This window comes from Apodemus sylvaticus, chromosome 19, assembly GCF_947179515.1.
Source record: "Apodemus sylvaticus chromosome 19, mApoSyl1.1, whole genome shotgun sequence".
NCBI classification, from domain to species: Eukaryota; Metazoa; Chordata; class Mammalia; order Rodentia; family Muridae; genus Apodemus; species Apodemus sylvaticus.
In genome coordinates this window covers 1,309,748-1,326,061 of record NC_067490.1, presented here as the reverse complement: position 1 = coordinate 1,326,061, position 16,314 = coordinate 1,309,748, and the positions used below count along the sequence as shown (strand labels likewise).

General features: G+C 45.7%; 1 pseudogene; it reads left to right on the top strand.

Annotated features, from left to right (window-relative positions):
- The first annotated feature begins 1,801 nt into the window (after window positions 1–1,801).
- Window positions 1,802–3,786, top strand: LOC127670104 (ADP-ribosylation factor-like protein 4A; annotated as a pseudogene).
- The last annotated feature ends 12,528 nt before the right edge of the window (window positions 3,787–16,314 follow it).

The following is a 16,314-nucleotide window of genomic DNA, read 5'->3' as shown; positions in this document are numbered from 1 at the left end:
GATTGTCCAGAACAGATGACTATGATTTCTTTCTTTCTTTTTTTATTCGATATAATTTTTTATTTGCATTTCAAATGATTTCCCCTTTTCTAGCCCCCCCAGATGACTATGATTTGCTTCGTGCTCTATCAGGGGCGTGATTTTTGCCAGCAGCAGATAGTTCTGGGATTGTGTTGCATTTGGAATTCTGGGCACTTTTGAGAGATTATATAAATGCTAGAGTCCTGAGAGGCAGGGTAAGTTATTGGTTGTTTGCTGTTGGTCACAGTTTGTTAAGTAATGATACAAGAAGAAGAAGAAGAAGAAGAAGAAGAAGAAGAAGAAGAAGAAGAAGAAGAAGAAGAAGAAGAAGAAGAAGAAGAAGGTAGAAGAAGAAGAAAAAGAAGAAGAGAAGGAGGAAGAGGAGGAAGAGGAAGAAGAGGAGGAAGAGGAAGAGGATGCAGAGGAAGAGGAGGAGGAGGAAGAAGAAAAAATTAGATATCCTGAGATCAAACTTGCCCCAAGGAATACCTCAAATCAGCAGGACATTGCCTTCTTTCCTCTCTGCCCATTTTTCCTCTTTTATCTAGTGTTAAGGGGTTGAAAAGGTGGAAGAAAAATGAACCCACAAAGTAGCCAAAAGACAGCAAGAGAAGAGTTGGAAAGATCAGGCATTTTACATTCTTTCTGGAAACTCCAGCAGGGCCATGAGACTGTCCTGAGAAGGGGTCAGAAATGGGGTGTGGGAGAAAACTGCCAACAGCCCAGTCTTCAGGATTATCTCCCCCAGATCTGGGTGAATGAGGCTAGCTAGGGTCAGAGACTCTGGGTGTCAACTAGGAAAAGTGACTTCTTCCCTGACCAGGTGAGTCAGAGACCCAGCATCCTTGGAGTCAGGTTCCAGCGATCTTGTGTGGGGGCTGAGAATTGGCAGTGAGCAGGGCCATGGCTCACAAGGACTGCAGATGGAGGGTTAACTGACTTATCTCTCCTAAGATCCTCTCTGAGCTATCCTTGGAGAAGGCTGAGCCAATCTCTGGTAATGGGTAAGAAATTCCAGGAAGCCTCTCCTCCTCCCATATGTAAGAGAGAGAGGGAGAGGGCTGGACCATTCTGTGAAGTGGAGAGGGGTTTGGGGAGAGGGATGAAGGAAGAAGGCTGGACCATTGTGTAAAATGGAGAGGACAACCAGTGTGTCCTCTAAGATCAGGAAGAGACAAGATTGTCTACTTTCTGCTGCTCTCTTATTTGAAACCTCAGCTGTCTCAATCAGACAAAAGAAAAGCATTAAAATAGGAAAGGAAGAAGTCACACTATCTCTTATTCCAGAAAACACAATTCTTTAACTTGAAAAGTCCCAGTTGAGTTCACAGGGAAACTCTCGGACCTATTCAACCCTTATTGTTTCAGGATACAAAAATCCATGTTAGAAAGTAGCCTTCAACTCTTGCCTCTCTCTCTTGCCTCTTGTCCTCTTGTTCCCCATCTCTCCTCATTCCCTTCCCCCTCTTTCTCTCTAAGTGGTCATGGCTGGCCTCTACCTCTCTACTCTCTCCCCCTCTCTGCCTTTCTCTGCCTCTACTACCCTCTTAACTCCCTTCCCCATGCCCTGAATAAACTCTATTGTATACTGACAAAAAAAGAGAAAAGAAAAAAAAGAAAAAAAAGAAAAAAAGAAAAGAAAAGAAAAAAAAAGAAGGAAAGAAAGGAAGGAAGGAAGGCAGAAAGAAAGAAAGAAGTCTTAGAGAAGGACACCAGGAGAAACATGCATTCTAAGTGACTCCCTAGAAGTAAGCGCTTAGGGATCTCTCTAACCACGGAAATGGGAGAACTCTACAATGAAAACTTCACTGTAAAGGAAACCACAGAGGATGGTCTTAGACGTGGGACAGAAAACCCATGCTTCTGGACTGCCAGAGTTAAGACTGTGAAAATGGCGCTGGGAGTGGTGGTGCACACCTCTAATCCCAGCACTTGGGAGGCAGAGGCAGGTGGATTTCTGAGTTTGTTCGAGGCCAGCCTGGTCTACAGAGTGAGTTCCAGGACAGCCAGAACTATACAGGGAAACCCATCTCAAAAACAAACAAACAAACAAACAAACAAACAAACAAACAAAACAACAACAGCAACCCCCCCAAAAAAACCCAAGCCCCCCCAAAAGAATGTGAAAATGGCCATTCTATCAAAATTAACTTACAGATTTAATGTATCACTATCAAAATCCTAATTCATTTAATAGGTTTAGAAAAATACAAAATGAACAGCTTTTTTTTGTTTTATGTTTTTTGTTTGTTTGTTTGTTTTTTGGTTTTTTGGTTTTTTGGATTTGGTTTTCTGAGACAGGGTTTCTCTGTATAGCCCTGCTTGTCCTGGAACTCACTCTGTAGACCTGGCTAGCTTTGAACTCAGAAATCTGCCTGCCTCTGCCTCCCAGAGTGCTGGGATTACAGACGTGTGCCACCACATGTGTGCTATACAATCTTAAGGACTAAGAACTGGAGGTGTTGCAATCCCAACCTCAGATTTTGCTGCAGAGCTGTAGTGACCAGAACAGCCTGGTACTGGCATAAAATAAACAGGAAAAAACAAAGGCATAGGATAGAGGTCCTGGAAATGATGTCTATCAATGTCAAGATATGCATAATCAATTTTAAACAAAGAATGTACATTGGAGCAGAGATTATCCTGCGACAGAGGGTTACGAAGGTAAATTTAGATTCTCAGCTTTTATCTTGCACAAAAGAAAACTGAAAATGTAGCAGAGACCTTGGTGAATCTCTATGGGTTCAAGATGCCTCCTCTAACTTTGATCTGGTTAATTTCCTCATGTGATTCTTTTGCCACTTTTTTGTGATAATTAAAAAATTAAAAACAAGATGAGATGGACATTATTACAGCTGATCCTTTTCTTCTTTTTCAGAGCTAAGCCTCGGTGAGGGGAGCGGGGAGGGTAGCAGCAGTGGTTACCTGTGCGCTGCAGTCCTGTAGCTTCATCACCCTGGAAGAGAAATCTTAAGCAGATAAGAAGACCGTGTTCATTTTGGGACTCCATTTGCAGCAGGGAAATGGAAAATGGACTCTGTCAGACCAAACTTCCATCCTGTCCAGCCTGCTGTCCTTTCTGTCCTTTCACACTGTTATTCTGGGTTTGGACAGTGTTGGAAAGACAACAGTTTTATACAGGCTCAGTTCAACGAATTTGTAAGTACGGTGCCTACCAAAGGATTTAACACTGAGAAAAGCAAGGTAACCTCGGGAAATTCCCAGTCACTTTCACTTCTGGGATGTTGGAGGGCAAGAGAATGTGAGAGCACTGTGGAAATCATACACCCGATGGATGCACAGATGGCGTTGTGTTTGTGGTGGACTCTGTGGATGTGGAGAGAGAGGAAGAAGTCAGAACTGAGCTTCATAAAATACCTAGGACATGAGGAAATCAGGGAGTCCCTCTGCTTATAGATGCTAATAAACAAGAACTGAGAATCTCTCTCTCTCTCTCTCTCTCTCTCTCTCTCTCTCTCTCTCTCTCCATCTCCCTCTCTCTGAGACTGAGAAGTTGTTAGCAATGGGTGACCTGAGCACATTGACTCCTTGGCATCATCTGTGCAATCATAGGTGGCTAAAGGGAGGACTTGAGAAACTACATCATATGATAATTAAAAGAGGAAAAATGTTGTGGCAACAGAAACAGAAGAGATGAATGGCAGTACCTTTTACATCCCTGTGGAATAGGGCTTTCTTCATCTGATTTCTGCCAAGCTGAAGAGTGTCTAGAGCCTGGTTTGCCTGTCTGCCCTCACAGATGCTCTTAAACCACTGTGCTGTTGAACAGTCAGGTACCCAACTCTGTTTCCTTGTGGAAGATGAGTAAATGCAGTGCTTCTTAAAGTGGTCTCTTCTCTCTGACCCACGTCTTTTGTTACATCCATTTTGGGAAGCAAAAAATGCTAGTAAAGACCAGAAAAAAAAAGATTTTGTGGAAATTTGACCTGTAGTTAATTAAACAAAACTTTAAAGAGTGAAAGGGAAGAAAAAGATCTTCCTTCTCTGTGAAGGGAGGGTTGCTTGCCTAACCCTGATTTTTCTTTCTGCCCTTAGGACATCTCTCCCTTCAGGCTGAGACCTCTTTGGCTCTCTTCCAGTCCTAGGCTTTGGGAATCTGCCCCCATCCTGGTCACCACAGGAGTGCTGGGAGCTGCAGCTCACTGGCTATGTTGGGTATGTAGCCCTCTTAGCCTGTCTTTCCCATCCATGGGAGAAAAACAAAAAGGACAGGAACATGCTGAGGACAATGTGTAATGGTGGTGAAGGGAATGTGGTGTGGGAAAGTTGTTGATGGTTTGCAATTACTGGTATTTCTTCCTCACTTACAGGGAAGGATTGGAAACCTGAAATTACCAGATAATCAGGAAGCACTGGGGCTCCAAGAGCAGGATCCATGCCAAGGGCACAGCATCCCTCCTGATGGACAGAGAGACTAAATCATCCCCAGGGTTCCGCAGCAGCAGTGGACAAAAGCATTAGAGACTACTGGGTGACAGTAAAACTCTGTCAGTGGTGATCAAGCGGGGGCAGGGCAAGCATTCTCAGGGATCACAGCTCAGTGGGGAAGTCTCTCTGGGCCTGCAGATCCTTCTTTCCTCAGTCCCAAGTCCTCTCAGTCCCAAGTCCTATGAGGAGCCTGAGAGACCCATGGAGGCTCTGAGGCAGCGGCAGGAGAGGAGTCCGCAGAGTCTGAAGCATTCGTGGAAATACCAGAGAAGGGCCTGTCCGTGGAAAGACCCTTTAAAAATGTGAACTCACGAAATTGGAAGGAAAGATGATGAAACAGCTGGGTGCCCAGGGCAGAAGGATAAACTAAGAACCGACTGAGATGCTGTGGTCCAGGCTGAGCCGGAAACCGTGTTGAAGTCCAAACTGTGTGCTGCTGACTATAAAGGGCTGGCTGTGGAAGCCAAGCAGGGTCCTCTGGTTCGCTGGGAAAGTCTGCTCCTCATTCTTGGCTCTCTGTGTCTCCAGCTCCCAGTACTCCAGCTCCTCCTGGTCCACCGAGGATGTGCTCGCGCGGCTTCCTTCCAGTCTCAGCCTTGCTGTTGAAGCGCACGAACTCCATGTGGTTCACCTAGGCTGTCTTCCATGAACCGGGGCTCCCTGAGGGTGGTCGGGACACTGCAATGAGGGAATACCACAGCTGCAGAGTGTGAGCCTGGGCATGGCGGCCTGTGAGACCCCGAAGTCTTCCCAGGACTCCGGGGTGGTGCTCCAGCCGGGAAGGGAGCAGAGCTTGGGGGTTTCAGGACCCGGATAGAGGAGAGACAGAGGGTCCAGTGGGCGATGTAGGGGAGGGGCTCCTCGGTGGTAACCCCTGGACCCCGCTTCTCATCCCCTCAGAGGCTGATTCCCTCCCGACCCGGACGACCCCGTACTCAACAGGGGTGGGGATTTGGGGGGGGGGGCAGGGCGACTGCCAGCAGCAGGAAGAACACGTGGGGTGTCATCAGGCGCATTTGATTTTTGTGGCTCTGTATGGACTTTATAACCAATGCCTGCAACACTGCATTTAAGTCCCAAATGCATGCTGCTGAGGGCGACACCTTGGTCCACACCTTAGCCAGAAACCGCAAGAAAGTCCAAAATGCTTTCTGCTGAATATAAAGGCCAAGATATGTATGACTCCAGTCCCACTGAGGATCAAGTTATATTTCCCCTCAGATTTCTTTTGCTCTCTGCTTTTGGGGTTTCAGAGCCAGACTCGGGCTTATCTCTGATAATCACTTATAGAAGCGTTGCTTGTGGGTCCCCTCAGGTACAGACACTGGGCAGACAGGTTCCTGCTACAGGCTGCAAATTCCTCACCTCTGTGTTGATAAGAGTAGATGTACAAAATATCAGCAAACACAGACCCAAGTGTCCCCAGCACATGCTACATTCTGATAATTGTAGAACAAAGCAGCACATCCATCTTGATACCCAATTCTGGGGATGGGGAAGAAAAAGAGAAAACAAAACAGAGAAAACCAAAACACATCTGCATCCTCTAGAGAAAGTTAACATCTTCTGCAAATTTCAGTAAGATGGAAATGCAGAAGTTGAAATAGTGACACCTAAGGAGGGTGGGAAGGGGGAATGAAAGACAGAAAATTACTGAGAGGAGCTGGAGGGGTGGCTCAGCAGTTAAGAACACACAAGGACACAAGTGTCTTCCTGTAGTGGGAAATGATTAAAATATAGTACTGCCCCCACAGGCCTTTGCTCCAAGTCCTGGCTGGTCTCTCTCTCCTGCCCAGCACCCACTCCATCCAAGTATCTGGCAAAGCATGATTCTTAAACTTGAGTAGTTAACCAAATATATTTATGTGTATGAAACTCCCAATTACATAATTCCAAATTACAATGATAAAGTTTTATTCAAATATTTCTAACCTTTAGCACACCAGAAACACATCTGAAGACATTGGATCTGCATCTTCTCCTCTCCCTCCTGCAGCTCCCAGGCTCCCTCTCTCTCCCCCTCTCCTTCTCTTAGCTCCTCCTTTCTCCCCTCCAATCACTGGACTCTCACTGCCTCTATGTGAATGGATAAGAAATATCTTGCATCATCCTCCTGGCACCCAGAGCTGGAAGCCCATGACCACGTCTAACTCCAGTTCCAGGAGATCCAAGACCTTAAGGTTTTATGGTCACCTGGGCTCACATGCTCACATAATTAGACATAGTAAAAACAATTAAAAAAGAAAAGAGCATTACAGGCAGACATCACCTCAGATTGTAGACACAAGAATCTTTCTTGAGGGGGCGGGAGAGATGGCTCGGTGGTTAAGACCACTGACTGTTCTTCTGAAGGTACTGAGTTCAAATCCCAGAAACCGCATGGTGGCTCACAACCATCCATAAGGAGATCTGACGCCCTCTTCTGGGGTGTCTGAAGACAGCTACAGTGTACTTACATATAATAATAAATAAATCTTAAAAAAAATCTTTCTTGAGATCCTGTTTGGAGGTTCTAGCAGGGGACCATAGACCAGTCTGCCTATATTCATGGAGGGTCCTTGTCCTCTGAGCCTGCAGCTTGGGGATAAATGCATGCTTGTGGAGAGGTCAGGAAGGAAGGGGACATCACTGAGCTAGCCAGGTCAGCAGAATTAATCAACCCTGGTGATCAATGGGTTGACAGATGTTGTGGCCAGAACATACAAAGGAGAGGGAGACATAACCTCAGGCAGCCAGAGTGCAAAGTTGAGAGCTCAAATCTTCAGTCATCCATGAACACTAAGGACAGAGCAAACGAAATGGGTCAAGGCTATAAACTCCCAAAGCTGACCCTCAGCAACTTACTTCTTCCAGGAAAGTTGAAATCTAAAAGTCCCATGATTCCCTAAACAGTACTACCAACTAGGGGCCAAGTGTTCAAATGCCTAAGACTCTGTGAGGCATTTCTGAACCACTGGACAATCATGCCACTATTGAGCCAAAGGACACATCCCACCTGAACAGTCAGAATTACACAAATACACAGATCCCGCCTGGAAGGTCAGTATTACAGCTTGCAGGGACTACAGCTGGGACAACTGTGGATGATACAGAGCCTTCTTTTCTGTGACGACACACCCCTTCTATCACTCCCCAACTCTATCATGCTACTTTATGGTGGTGGGGAGTAGGGGTGTGTGCATGCAGTCTACCAAGTGCTTGTGACAGCCTCAGAACAAATTTCAGAGACAGACGGGCTTCTTTCTTTTTGTGGATCCCTGAGATCAAGCTCAGGTCCTCAGGTGTGGGAGCGAATGCCTTTCTCCATGGCCCTCTATATTGTTTTATTATTTGATGTGTATGACTCCCTTTAAGAGGTCACCAGTCAGACTGAGGAGCCCTGTAACTCTTTGCAGCTGACAAAATCCACTATGCAGAAGGAGAAGTAGTTCATGTACCTCAGAACAGTCTCTCATCCATGGGCCACAAATCACAAATACCCCCAATAGATGGTAAAGATACAGAACGTAAGTCAAGTGGCAATAACTGTACAACCCTGTGGGAAACATTAAGAGACAAAGTTAATTAGAAAAAAAATGGGTTGGAGAGATGGCTCAGTGGTTAAGAGCACTGACTGCTCTTCCAGAGGTCCAGAGTTCAAAGCCCAGCAGTCACATGGCGGCTCATGCCCATCCTTAATAGGATCTGATGTCCACTTCTGATGTGTCTGAACATAGCTATACTCAACACAGTGTACTGATATATACAAAATCAATAATTTTTTAAACAAATAAGAAAAAATTTTCACCAAGATTAACACAAATCAATATGAGCTACAACATAAAGTAACAGAAGTTAGATGCAATTGTATAACTAGTTGTATCATGTAGCAGATGCTGAAGTGAGTTACGGTAACTGTTACTAGCAATTTGTTTACATCAGACTCCTGCATAAGGAACAGGCACGTGGAAGCTCTGTACAGGAAGCCACCATCATTTGACAAACTAAAAGAGAGATAGAGGAAGACCCTCCACGTGCAGGCTGATCAACTTGGTTGTCGTCCGGGCCCAGATCCAGGGCTTCAAGTCGGTCCACCCAACATCTGCTCCATCTATGAGCTGGTAGATCAGGTGGAGGAGCCAGGGCTGCAGAACCAGATCAGGGACAGATCCTGAAGCATGGCTGTGACTGAAGCCATCTCCTGCCTGCAGCCTGCTGAGCAGCTCTGAGGAGCCTGAGAGACCCATGGAGGCTCCAAGGCGGCGGCCGAGGCAGTAGAGGAGTCTGCAGAGCCTGAAGAATTCCTGGGAATACCAGAAGAGTGACAGTCCATGGAAAGAAGCTTTTAAAAAGTGCACTCAGGCAATTGGAAGGAAGATGACTGCACAGAACTGGGGGCCCAGGGGAGAATGATAAAAGCAAGGGGGGACTGAGATGCTGTGGTCCATGCTGAGCTGCAAACTGTGGACGTCCAAACTGTGCTGCCTACACAGGGCTGGTCCTAGTGTCCCGGCAGGGTCCTCTGGGCCACTAGGAAAGTCTGCTCTGTGCTCTTGTTCTCTTTGCCTCCCACTCCGAGTGCTCTGGCTCCCCCCCCCCCCGTTCCCCCCCAGGCCCCTCCTGTTCCACCCATGTTGCTTGGGTCTCCATTCTCTTTATCTCTGAGTCACTGCGGAAGAGCACTAAATGTTTGTGGTTAATGTAGTGGCCAGGCCAGCATGTGGCAGTGAAGAAATACCACAGTGAGTGTGAGCTGGGGACTGTAAGCAGTTTCAAGGAACCCTGAGCAGATGCCTAGGCCAGGAGGGGAGCAAGTGCAGGGCAGTGATGTGGCTTCTGGTGAGTCCTGTTTCCTCCTGGCAAAAGTCATTTCCTTCCAGACCATGCACTCACTGGGGCAGGTCTGGGTCAGGGCCAGGGCAGCCACCAGCCTCAGAAACACCTTGCACAGCTCCATGAAGCAGATCAAGAGATACAGGGCCTGTTTGCTTTTCTGCGGGCAGACTTTATAACCAGTGCTGGCGAAGTTGACACTGAATGCTTTTTCAGGATTTCACTATCCACTGAGTGTGATGACTGCCAGCTTGTCATTAGTACCAGCACAGGAGGACCTCCCCAGGTCGGGGTGGGGTGGGCAGACCCAGCACAGGAGGACCTCCCCAGGTCGGGGTGGGGTGGGGAGATCCAGCTAGGACTCCTTCATCCCAGACCTCAATAGCAGACTGGCGGTTCCTCAGAAAACTGGGCACCTCACTTCCAGAAGATCCTGCTACACCACTCCTGGGCCTATACCCAGAGGATTCCCCAGCATGTAATAAGGATACATGCTCTACTATGTTCATAGCAGCCCTATTTATAATTGCCAGATGCTGGAAAGAACCCAGGTATCCCTCAACAGAAGAGTGGATGCAAAAAATGCGGTATATATACACAGTGGAGTACTATTCAGCCATTAGAAACAATGAATTCATGAAATTCTTAGGCAAATGGATGGAGCTAGAGAACATCATACTAAGAGAGGTAACCCAGACTCAAAAGGTGACTCATGGTATGCACTCACTAATAAGTGGATATTAACCTAGAAAACTGGAATACCCAAAACATAATCCACACATCAAATGAGGCACAAGAAGAAAGGAGGAGTGGCCCCTTGTTCTGGAAAGACTCAGTGAAGCAGTATTCGGCAAAACCAGAACGGGGAAGTGGGAAGGGGTGGGTGTGAGGACAGGGGGAGAGAAGTGGGCTCATGGGACTTTCGGGGAGTGGGGGGATAGAAAAGGGGAAATCATTTGAAATGTAAATAAAAAATATATCGAATTGCCAAAAGCAATATACCGATTCAATGCAATACCCATCAAAATCCCAACTCAATTCTTCACAGAGTTAGAAAGAGCAATTCTCAAATTCATCTGGAATAACAAAAAACTCAGGATAGCTAAAACTATTCTCAGCCACAAAAGAAATTCTGGGGGAATCAGTATTCCTGACCTCAAGCAATACTACAGAGCAATAGTGTTAAAAACTGCATGGTATTGGTACAGTGACAGGCAGACAGATCAATGGAACAGGATTGAAGATCCAGAAATGAACCCACACACCTATGGCCACGCCAACACTGGATCAGGGCCATGCCATAATCCAGTAAGCACATCCTTCCATTTGACATAACCCTTCAAGGTATTATTAGGGCATTGGTGCCGATCAGCTGCAGCCAAACCATCATTATGCAGATTCAAAAAATTTAAAGTAAATAATGCCAATGATAGTAGTTCTTTGGGTGTTCTACCATACCCAGTTCCCTCTTTTTGTTTTGTTAAACATTCCTTAAGGGTATGATGAGCACGTTTAACAATGCCTTGACCCTGAGGATTATAGGGTAGACCATGATTCAAGATTACATTCATTTGCTTGCAAAAGGATTGAAAAGACTGAACTGTATAGGCAGGGCCATTGTCTGTCTTAAGCTGTTGAGGTTGCCCCCAAGCCGCCCATGCTTCAAGGCAATGTGTAATAACGTTACATGTCTTCTCTCCACTCAAGGCTGTAGCATGAATGATGCCAGAATAAGTATCCACAGAAACATGAACATATTTTAAAGTTCCAAATTCAGAAATATGAGTAACATCGACCTGCCAAATTTTTAAAGGTAGCAAACCTCTTGGATTAATTCTTAAACTAGGGGGATGATTATAAACAGCACATTGTTGACATTCGAGCACAATTTGTCTGGCATCTGCTCGGGATAATCCAAACCCTCGTTGCAAGGTCTTTGAAGGAACATGAAATTGCTTATGAAAAATTCGGGCATTTTCTAAAACAGAACTCAAAAAGGCATATTCCATTCTAGTGCAACGATCAACCAGATCACTTCCTTCACTTAATGGGCCAGGTAAGCCTGTATGAGCTCGAATAAGTTGTATAAAAAATTTTGACTCTCTCAGCCAAATGATCTTTTGTAACTCTCTCAGTAACTGACAAACAGTACTGTGGAGGCAGCAGAGGAGTCTGCAGAGCCCGAACAATTCCTGGGAATACCAGAAAAGTGACGGTCCATAGAAAGAAGCTTTTAAAAAGTTCACTGGGAGAGTAGTAGACACATGCTGGGCCGGGCTAGAGGTGGTGGCGACAACGCTAGGGGCGGGAGCGGGCTGTGGAGCTAGAAAGCTGCAGTCTGCACACAGGCTGGGTCAGGTGGGATGGCTGGGGAGGGGTGGGGCGGGGCGGGGTGAGGTGGGGTGGGGTGGGGCTGGGGGGGCAGGTAGGTGGGGCTGAAAGCAATGAGCCTTTGGCCCCTCCTCCGCCTTCCATGGGCACTCTCTTCCTCAGGCTCCAAAGCCCGGCTGATCTGAGCCAGCCGCATTCCAGGATCCAGCCAGGCTCCTCCCCTCCACCCTGACCGATCACCATCGCAGCACCCCGTGCCCGGCTGCAGTCACCACCACCGTCCTCGCAGACCGAGGAACCTGCCCCCGGCTGTTCCGGACCTAGAGGATCAAGTCATAATGGGAGCATTTTTAGACAAGCCAAAGATGGAAAAGCATAATGCCCAGGGGCAGGGGAATGGGCTGCCCTAGGGCCTAGGCTGCAAGCAAGGTTGGCGAGTTGAAATGGAGGATGCACATACCGCTGTGATCAGTTTGCCAAGCAGACTTGAGACATGGTCATTCTTTGAAGACCTGATAGAATTCCCTACTAAACCCATCTCGTCCTGGGTTTTTTTGGGGGGTGGGGCTTGGGGGGGGCTATTAACAACTGTTTCTATTTCCTCAGGACTTATGGCACTATTTAGATGGTTTATCTGATCCTGTTTTAACGTTAGCACCTGGTATGTATCTAGAAAATTGTCCATTTCATCCAGATTTTCCAATTTTGTTGAGTATAAGCTCTTGTAGTAAGATATGATTTTTTTTTTTTGAATTTGCAGTTTCTGTTGTTGTCTCCCTTTTCATTTCTGATTTTATTAATTTGGGTAGTGCCTCTGAGCCCTTTGGTTAGTCTGGCTAAGGGTTTATCTATCTTGTTGATTTTCTCTAAGAACCAGCTCCTGGTTTTTGTTGATTGTATTGTTCTTTTTGTTTCTATTTGGTTGATTTCAGCCCTGAGTTTGATGATTTCCTGCATCTACTCCTCTTGGGTGAATTTGTTTCTTTTTGTCCTGAAAAGGTGTGTTGTCAGGCTGATAATGTAAGCTCTCTCCAGTTTCTTTTTGGAGGCACTCAGAGCTATGAGTTTTCCTCTTATCACTGCTTTCATTGTGTCCCATAAATTTAGGTATGATGTGTCCTCATTTTCATTAAATTCTAAAAAGTTTTTAATTTCTTTCTTTATTTCTTCCTTGACCAAGCTATCATTGAGAAGAGCATTGTTCAAAATCCACATGCATGTGTGTTTTCCATTGTTTTTGTTTGAACTTAAGACTAGCCTTAGGCTGTGGTGATCTGATAAGGTGCATGGAATTATTTCAATATTCCTGTATCTGTTGAGGCTTGTTTTGTGACCAATTATATGGTCAGTTTTGGAGAAGGTACCATGAGGTGCTGAGAAGAAGGTCTATTCTTTTGCTTGAGGTTGGAATGTTCTATAAATATCTGTTAGATCCAGTTGGTCCATAACTTCAGTTAGTTTCACTGTGTCTCTGCTTAGTTTCTGTTTCAATGATTTGTCCATGGTTGACAGTTCAGTGTTGAAGTCTCCCACTATAATTTGTGGGGTGCAATGTGTCCTTTGAGCTTTAGTAAAGTTTCTTTTATGAATGTGGGTGCCCTTTCGTTTGGAGCATACATGTTCAGAATTGAGAGTTCATCTTGGTAGATTTTTCTTTTGGTTGCACATTGATTTTATCCGATGTAAGTATGGCCACTTCAGCTTGTTTCTTGGGATCATTTGCTTGGAAAATTGTTTTCCAAACTTGACTCTGAGGTACTGAATGTCTTTGTCACTGAGGTGAGTTTCTTGTATGCAGCAAAATGTTGGGTCCTGTTTACATATCCAGTCTGTTAGTCTGTGTCTCTTTTTTATTGGGGAATTGAGACCATTGATGTTAAGAGATATTAAGGAAAGGTGATTATTGCTTCCTGTTATTTTCATTGTTAAAGGTGGAATTCTGTTTGTGTGGCTATCTTCTTTTGGGTTTGTTGAAAAAAGATTACTTTATTGCTTTTTTCTAGGGTGTAGTTTCCAGCCTTGAGTTGGTATTTTCCACCCATTATCCATTGAAGCGCTGGGTTTGTGGAAAGATATTGTGTAAATTCAGTTTTGTCATGGAATATCTTGTTTTCTCCATCTATGGTAATTGAGAGTTTTTCTGGGTATAGTAGCCTGGGCTGACATTTATGTTCTCTTAGGGTCTAAGGCATCTACCCAGGATCTTCTAGCCTTCATTGTTTCTGGTGAGAAGTCTGGTGTAATTCTGATAGGTCTGCCTTTATATGTTACTTGCCCCTTTTCCCTAACAGCTTTTTAATATTCTTTCTTTGTTTAATGCATTTGGTCTTTTGATTATCATGTGCCTGGAGGACTTTCTGTTCTGGTCCAGTCTGTTTGGAGTCTGTAGGTTTTTTGTATGTTTATGGGCATCTCTTTCTTTAGGTTAGGGAAGTTTTCTTCTATAATTTTGTTGAAGATCTTTACTGGCCCTTTAAGTTGCAAATCTCCCCTCTCCTCTATACCTATAATCCTTAGGTTTGATCTTCTCATTGTGTCCTGTATTTCCTGGATGTTTTGGGTTACAAGCTTTTTGCATTTCCAATTTTCTTTGACTGTTGAGTCAATGTTTTCTATGGTATCTTCAGCACTTGAGATTCTTCAATCTCTTGTATTCTGTTGTTGATATTTGCATCTATGACTCCTGAATTCTTTCCAAGGTCTTCTATCTCCAGAGATGTCTCACTTTGTGATTTCTTTATTGTTTCTACTTCCATTTTTAGATCTTGGATAGTTTTGTTCAATTCCTTCACTTGTTTGTTTGTGTTTACTTGAAATTCATTTTTTTGTTGTTGTTGTTGTTGTTTTTTGAGACAGGGTTTCTCTGTGTAGCCCTGGCTGTCCTGGAACTCACTCTGTAGACCAGGCTGGCCTCGAACTCAGAAATCCATCTGTCTCTGCCTCCCAAGTGCTGGGATTACAGGCGTGTGCTCCCACCGCCCAGCTCTCTGTGTTCTGCTGAGGACTGGCTCCTTGATGCAGCCATCCCTCTCACCTGTCTCTAGGATGTCCTCTCCTCTTAGCCAAGTGTAGTACAGCTGATCCTGTGTATTCACGAGAGTGTCTATCAATTTTGGGCTAACGTGCCTTGATTCTCTTGCACCGTTTTCTGAGTTCTTACATTTTATCCTAATTGGTAAGCAGCATCTTCCTACACAGTAGGACACCGTCACATTTTTTTTCCTATCATGATTGGCTGGGCCAGCTGCTGTTCCTAGTAAGATATTCCGAATTCCCATTTTATCAATAAAGCTTGGTTTCACAAACAAGAAATTTAGAAAAAGAAAAAAAGTGAACTCAGGCAATTGGAAAAAAAGATAACTGAACAGAGCTGGGTGCCCAGGGGAGAATGATAAAACGAAGTACTGATTGAGATGCCGGGGTCCATGCTGAGGCAGAAACCTCGTGTAAGTCCAAAATGGCTGCCGCTGCTGCCTACACAGGCTTGTTCATCACAGCCAGTCCTCTGGTCCACTAGGAAAGTCTGCTCTGTGCACTTGGCTCTCTTAGTCTCCCACTCCCAGTCCTCCAGCCCCTCCTGCTCCACCCACAGTGCACTGGGCTCCATCCTCTGAGTCTCTGTGTCACTGTCACTTCAAGTGCACGAAATACCTGTGGTTAAAGTGGCCGACATCCATGAATCATGGCTGTGAGGACTGTGAACCTGGGGACTGTAAGCTGTGAGACCCCGACCTCCTCCTGGGACCCTGAGAGGGTGCTCTGGCCAGGAGGGCAGTGGGCTTCAATGCTTGTGGAAAGGGGGCAGAGGTCTGGTGGGAAATGCAGGCATGGGAACTCTGGGTGCTGCCCCTGCTCTTCCTGGCAGAGGCCACTTCCCTCTGGACCGGACACTCACCTGCGCTGGTCTGAGTAGTTCCAGGGCAGCTGCAGCCCCAGAAGCCTGGTACACAACTGAGTCAGGCAGACCTAGAGATACAGGGCCTGTTTGATTCCCGCGGATCTGGGTGGACTTTATAACCAGTGCTGGCCATGAAGCTGGTTGTTTTTTCAGGATCTCACCGTCCATTAGGGGTGATAACTGCCAACTTGTCATAGGGAATCAGGGTAGAAGGACCTCAGAGAGGCTGGGGGTGAGGAGTAAATTTAGGGAGATGGGGAAGAAATCCCAGACCTCAATAGCTGACTTTGCCCTGTGTTGCTTGACAGAGTACTATTATGTCACCCTCCCCTCCCCCACCAACACCTTCCTTAGTGTGGAATTGAGAAGTACTGGCAAATCTTATTTCTTCCTCTCCTTCCTTTTCATCTTTCTTCCTATAGTAAGACCCCAAACTCTTGTATTTTAAATTTTATGATGTTTTCTGTGTGTGTGTGTGTGTGTGTGTGTGTGTGTGTGTCTGTCTGTCTGTCTGTCTGTTTATGTGTCTGTTTGTCTTCTGTCTGTCTGCCTGTTTATGTGTCTGTGTGTCTGTATGTCTGTCTGTCTGCATGTGTTCCCAGACATCTGTCCACAGCACTGATGAGGTCAGAGGAAACTTGCAGACCCTGGTTTTTTCCTTCCATCTGTGGGTCTGAGGAATAGAATTCAGGTGGTCAGGTTGGTGGCAAGTGCTTTCCCCACTCAGCCACTGAACTTGTCCTCCAAGCTCCATAGGTGTTTTCCTTTAGAGCTGGAGGAATTGATCTTCAAGTACCAGAGAC